Source organism: Chrysemys picta, chromosome 24 (genome assembly GCF_011386835.1).
Source record: "Chrysemys picta bellii isolate R12L10 chromosome 24, ASM1138683v2, whole genome shotgun sequence".
NCBI lineage: Eukaryota > Metazoa > Chordata > Testudines > Emydidae > Chrysemys > Chrysemys picta.
In genome coordinates this window covers 8550716-8556999 of record NC_088814.1, presented here as the reverse complement: position 1 = coordinate 8556999, position 6284 = coordinate 8550716, and the positions used below count along the sequence as shown (strand labels likewise).

Below are 6284 nucleotides of genomic sequence, written 5' to 3'. Positions count from 1 at the left end.
AAGATCCTTGGGGGACCCCACTATTTACCTCTCTTCATTGTGAAAACTGACCCTTTCTTTCCCTTATTGACCTTTGTTTCCTATCTTGTAACCAGTTACTAATTCCTGAGAGGACCTTCCCTCTTATCTCATAGAATCATTGGACTGACAGGGACCTTGAGAGGTCATCTAGTCCAGTCCCCTGCACTCATGGCAGGACTAAGTATTATCTAGAGCATTCCTGACAGTTGTTTGTCTAACCTGCTTTTAAAAATCTCCAATGACGGAGATTCCACAACCTCCCTAAGCAATTTATTTCAGTGCTTAACCACCCTGACAGGAAATTTTTCCTAATGTCCAACCTAAACCTCCCTTGCTGCGATTTAAGCCCATTGCTTCTTGTCCTATCCTCAGAGGTTAAGAAAAACCATTTTTCTCCCTCCTCCTTGTAACAACCTTTTGACTCGTGACTGCTTAGTTAGGCTTTCTGAAAGTCCAAACATACTATATCAACTGGATCACCCTTGTCCACATGCTTGTTGACTCCCTCATTGATCAGGGAATGTGATATATCCCCAAGGAGAAGTATGATGACACCCACCAGCAGCAAAGATAGGTGGTAGCCTTACCATGCAGAATCCTGCTCATCATTTATTAAAATCTCTCACAGTTACATTTTCTGTTGAGATTAATTAGGTAAAGTTTGTAAAAACACTTCGAAAATCTATAGGACAGCATAATAAATCACTATGATTTTAATCTATTTTCACTGGTTTGTGTGGTACAGCCAGGCAGAATTTATTCCTGCAACATAATTGCTCCTCATCCCTCCTATTTTTGGTCAGGAGTGTCTTTGTGTGTGTAGAGATCATAATCTGACTGTAACAGCTAGGTGTTATTTTTTATTGTTATTATAATTCATTATTTATTAATGTTGTTGGCTTGCCCTGCAATAATCAGATCAGGCCATAAAGGGAAGTTAATATTATTATTATTTAAGTCAAGGCTAAATGATAGAGAGTCTTGAGGGTTCTCCTACTCTCATTATTTAAAAAACAACAGTATTCAGTATTGCCTGCCTGTCAAATATCATGAGTCAGGCCTCAAAAAAATCAAGATTTTTTTTTTAATCACTGTTGTGTCTTTTTATTTGCCTTCTAGTTTTAAGCCGTTAGGATTCACATTTCTTTGCAATCATGAGGGAAACGAACTTCTATAAAACAAAAGCTGAGATTCTCACATGTTTAGAAAACAACGAGGAGTCCGGTGGCACCTTAAAGACTAACAGATTTATTTGGGCATAAGCTTTCGTGGGTAAAAAACCCACTTCTTCAGATGCATGGAGAAGTGGGTTTTTTTACTCACAAAAGCTTATGCCCAAATAAATCTGTTAGGCTTTAAGGTGCCACCGGACTCCTCGTTGTTTCTGTGGATCCAGAATAGCACAGCTAACCCTCTGATACTTGGTCAAGTATTTACGTAATTTCAGGATCTGGGGCTGTGAGAAAAATGCTAACTCTCATGACACTCAAGATCAATTGAGATTTGGACACACTCTGTTACTGCATTAGGGCAGTAAAGGCAGCAGCAAGCCTCCCAGCATGGGGCCACAGACTCAGGCTCCTGCTAGAGCTCTAAACATAGCTGTATAGACAGGACTGTGAAGTTGCAACTGAGGCTAAGCTCAAGCTCTAAAGCCCACTCCCTTTCCTAGGCTGCGGAGCCAAAACGGCCATGTCTACATGGCTATTTTAGCACGGTAGTCAGCCTGGGCTAGGAGGCTCCCTGCCACAGGCTGTGACGACATACCCTAACACCACTGCAAATTAGCATAAGACTACTACCAACTGGGACAATTGTTGTAGACCAGTCCTGCTTTTATATATAAGTAGGGTTACCATATTTAACAAATAAAAAAAGAGGACCCTCCACGGGGCCTTGGCCCCGCCCATTTCCCAGCCCTGCCCCAACCCCGCCCCCTCCTCCCTCCCAGTCCCAGCCACGCGAAAAGGGCTGCCCGAGCGCTACCGGCTTCATGGTTTGCCGGGCAGCCCCCAAACCCTGCGCCCCCGGCCAGCGCTTCCCCAGCGCAGCTGGAGCCCGGGAGGGGAAGTGCCCAGCCGGGGGCGCAGGGTCTGGAGGCTGCCCGGCAAACCGTGAAGCCGGTAGCGCTTGGGCTTCGGGCAGCCCCTATGCCTCCGGACCCTGCGCCCCCCGCCGGGCACTTCCCCTCCCGGGCTCCGGCGGCGCAGGGTCCGGAGGCATGGGGGCTGCCCAAAGCCCGTAGCGCTCAGCTCTTAAACAGAGCCGAAGAGTCAGGGGAGGAGCAGAGCCGCCGCGGCTGGAGGCTCTGCTCCTCCCCTGACTCTTCGGCTCTGTTTAAGAGCCGAGCTGCCCAAGCACTGCCAGCTTCGGGCAGCCCCCATGCCTCCGGACCCTGCGCCGCTGGAGCCCGGGAGGGGAAGTGCCCGGCCGGCGGCTGGGGTCCGGAGGCAAGGGGGCTGCCTGAAGCCCATAGCGCTTGGGCAGCTCGGCTCTTAAACAGAGCCGAAGAGTCAGGGGAGGAGCAGAGCAGCCGTGGGAGGGGAAGTGCCTGGCCGGCATTTTCCCGGACATGTTTGGCTTTTTGGCAATTCCCCCCGGACTGGGGTTTGATTGCCGAAAAACCGGACGTATGGTAACCCTAATATAAGGCCAGGTCCAACTCTTTTAACCAATATCTATAACGAGGCCTTAAACTTCAGCTATATTTTGCAGGTTTAGGGTCTAGGCAGGACTCCCTTAAACTGGCTTAGAATCACATCTGTTTGAGACCAGACACTGAGAGACATCTGGCTGCTGCAGAGATAAGGGGGAGAGGTTAATGTTGGTGTCTCACATTCACCCTGATGGGGAGGTTTATATGGTTTCTAAGGACTATATCTCCCTCCCACTCACCCCAAAGGGGGTGGGGGGGCAGGGCTGGCTCTAGCATTTTTGCCCCAAGCACCACTGGTGCCTGGAGCCAGCCCGGGGGGGGGGGGGGAGGGGGCTATAGGGCTATCTCAAAGTTCATGCCTCACTCCCACCCATCCATGAGACTCTCTGGGTTTGCTTCAGGGCCTGTGCCTGGCTCCTCATCCAACCAAATGGAGCTGTGGCTCTGAAACTTTTGTACTGCTGACCCCTTTCACATAGCAAGCCTGAGTGCATACATTAACAACACTTTTTATGGATTAGCACCATTATAAATGCTGCAGGCAAAGCGTGGTTTGGGGTGGAGCCTGACAGCTCGTGCCCCCCCCCCATGTAATAACCTTGTGACCCCCACGAGGGGTCCCGACCCCCAGTTTGAGACCCCCTATAATGAGTCTATGGGGGTTGGGTGGGTCAACTGAGTCAGAGGTCACCTCTGCCCATCTGCTCGCGCAGCCTCAGCCGTGCCTAGTGCGCATGACACGCGGCCGCGCGGTGACGTCATTCCGTCCCCTACGCACGTACGTTCCCCTCCCCCTCCCGGTAACGGGGGCAGAGGCGGCTGGAGCGAGCGGAGACCGAGCACCGAGTGAGTCGGGGGGAGGGGCGAGCGGAGCCGAGGGGCGGCCTTGCCTCGCCTCGCGTTTCCCCGCGGGGCCCGGTGAGCGGGGCCCGCTTCCGGCGGGTGGGGGCCCGCGGCCTAGTGCGGCTGGCGGCGCCAGGGCCTGCCCCGGACAAAGGGCCCGCCCCCTGCGCGAGACTCCGCGCGTCCCGCCTGTGGGGTGAGCTGCCCGGCGGGCTTCGCCCCCCTCAGCCCCTGGGAGCAGGGCCCCAAAGAGAGGGGGCGGGGCCGGGGCCGCCTGCTGCTGCTTCAGCTCCGTCTCTTCCCCCCCCCCCCCCGGGCAGCGCGGGTCTGACCCCCCCACACACCGAGCTACAGCGCCCCCCTCGCCCCGCCCCCCCCGGGCAGCGCGGGTCTGACCCCCCACACACACCGAGCTACAGCGCCCCCCCCCCCGGGCAGCGCGGGTCTGACCCCCCCCCACACACCGAGCTACAGCGCCCCCCGCCCCCCCCGGGCAGTGCGGGTCTGACACCCCCCCACACACCGAGCTACAGCGCCCCCCGTCCCCCCGGGCAGCGCGGGTCTGACCCCCCCACACACCGAGCTACAGCGCCCCCCTCGCCCCGCCCCCCCCGGGCAGCGCGGGTCTGACCCCCCACACACACCGAGCTACAGCGCCCCCCCCCCCGGGCAGCGCGGGTCTGACCCCCCCCACACACCGAGCTACAGCGCCCCCCGCCCCCCCCGGGCAGTGCGGGTCTGACACCCCCCCCACACACCGAGCTACAGCGCCCCCCACCCCCCCGGGCAGCGCGGGTCTGACCCCGCCACACACCGAGCTACAGCGCTCCCCTCGCCCCGCCCCCCCCCGGGCAGCGCGGGTCTGACCCCCCACACACACCGAGCTACAGCGCCCCCCCTCGCCCCGCCCCCCCCCGGGCAGCGCGGGTCTGACCCCCCACACACACCGAGCTACAGCGCCCCCCGCCTCCCCGGGCAGCGCGGGTCTGACCCCCCCACACACCGAGCTACAGCGCCCCCCTCGCCCCGCCCCCCCCGGGCAGCGCGTGTCTGACCCCCCCACACACCGAGCTACAGCGCCCCCTCCCCCCCCGGGCAGCGCGGGTCTGACCCCACCCACACACCGAGCTACAGCGCGCCCCCCCCCCTCGCTGGGCAGTGTGGGTCTGACCCTCCCCACACACCGAGCTACAGCGCCCCCCCCCTCGCCGGGCAGTGCGGGTCTGACACCCCCCCCCCGAGCTACAGCGGCGCCCCTCGCCCCCCCCTCCGGGCAGCGCGGGTCTCGCCCCCCCACATCGAGCTACAGTGGCCCCCCCTTCCCCCCTCGGGCAGTGCGGGTCTCACCCCCCACACCGAGCTACAGCGCGCCCCCCCCACCAAGTTACAGTGCTCACCCCCCCCCCCCATTGAGCTACAGTGCCCCCCCCCCCCCCCACCGAGTTACAGTGCTCCCCCTCCTGGGCAGCGCGGGTCTCACCCCCTTCACCGAACTACAGCAGCCCCCCAGGGCAGCGCGAGTCTCACCCCCACACTAAGCTAGTGGTGTGGTTCTCATCCCCTGCTCGAGCTAGGGTAGCCCCTCTCCCAGCCAGGATGGCATGGATCTCACCCCCAAACCAAGCTACAGTGTCCCCCCTAGGGCAGTATGGATCTCTCACCCCCACACCGAGCTACAGCGGCCCCCCTTCTTCCAGGGCAGTATGTACCTCATGCCAAATTGAGCTACAGTGTCTTCCTTTTCCCCCAGAGTAGTGTGGATCTCACCCCCAAACCAAGCTACAATGTCCAACCAACCCTGTGCAGGGCAGCATGATCGCTTGGGTGAGGGGGATGCAGGATATTCTCACTCACTTTCCCCACAAGCTTGGATCATGGAGTAGGGAGGGGAAGAGAGGTGATGCTACAGCCTTCCCCATTGTGGGAAAGGATGCTGCAAGTGTAGTTTTGCTCTCATCCTCCTATCCCATTCTCTCCCCCCCCCCATACACCCAGTACCTGACTGGGTGATCCTTAATGGGGGAAGGTGGAGGGGTGCAGTGTGGTCCTCTTCTCTTTTTTGACCCTTCCCCACCCCCAATACAGACACCATCCCCAATTGGGTGATTTCTGGGGGAAGGATACTGAAGTGTGGTTTTCTTCTCTTTTCCCCATATACACACCATCACTGACTGGGTGATGGGGAGAACAGGTAGGTGCAGTTTGTTCTACTCCTTCCTCAAATTTAGGATGATTCATGAGAGGGAAGGCTGCAGTGTTCCTTCCTTCCTGTCTTTTCAAGGCAGAATGATCTGGCAGGGGATACTGCTGCAGTCCCATTCTCCGTCCACCCACCCAGTGTAGGATCTTCCACAAGGCAAAATGGTCTTGTGTAGTTAGGAGGCCATAGTGTCTGTCCCCTTCCCAATCCTCAAGGCATATCATCCCCAGGGGACAAATAGTATCAGGGGGTAGCCGTGTTAGTCTGTATCTACAAAAACATCAAGGAGTCTGGTGGCACCTTAAAGACTAACAGATTTATTTGGGCATAAGCTTTCGTGGGTAAAAACCTCACTTCTTCGGATGCATCCAAAGAAGTGAGGTTTTTACCCACGAAAGCTTATGCCCAAATAAATCTGTTAGTCTTTAAGGTGCCACCAGACTCCTTGATGTTTTTTTCAGGGGACGAAGTTTCAGCCTCTGTTCTCTTAACCAGTAAATTTCCTAAAGTGTGATGAACTGGGGGTGGGGAGACTGCTGTGGTGTTCCATCTCTTAAAGGCAAG

At 57.2% G+C, this 6284-nt stretch overlaps 1 protein-coding gene across 6 annotated transcripts in view; it reads left to right on the top strand.

The window, feature by feature from the left end:
• Nucleotides 1–3389: 3389 nt before the first annotated feature.
• The window catches only part of DDX42 (DEAD-box helicase 42), a 34573-nt gene continuing 31678 nt past the window's right edge, over nt 3390–6284 (top strand). For 2 of the 6 annotated variants that reach the window (XM_065578031.1, XM_065578028.1), the window contains exon 1: nt 3390–3523. The gene's annotated coding sequence lies outside the window, so the exon portion shown is untranslated. Of the gene's footprint in view, nt 3596–5406; nt 5712–6284 lie in introns of those variants that run through there. The other 4 variants (XM_065578030.1, XM_065578029.1, XM_065578033.1 and 1 more) reach the window with 4 other exon arrangements.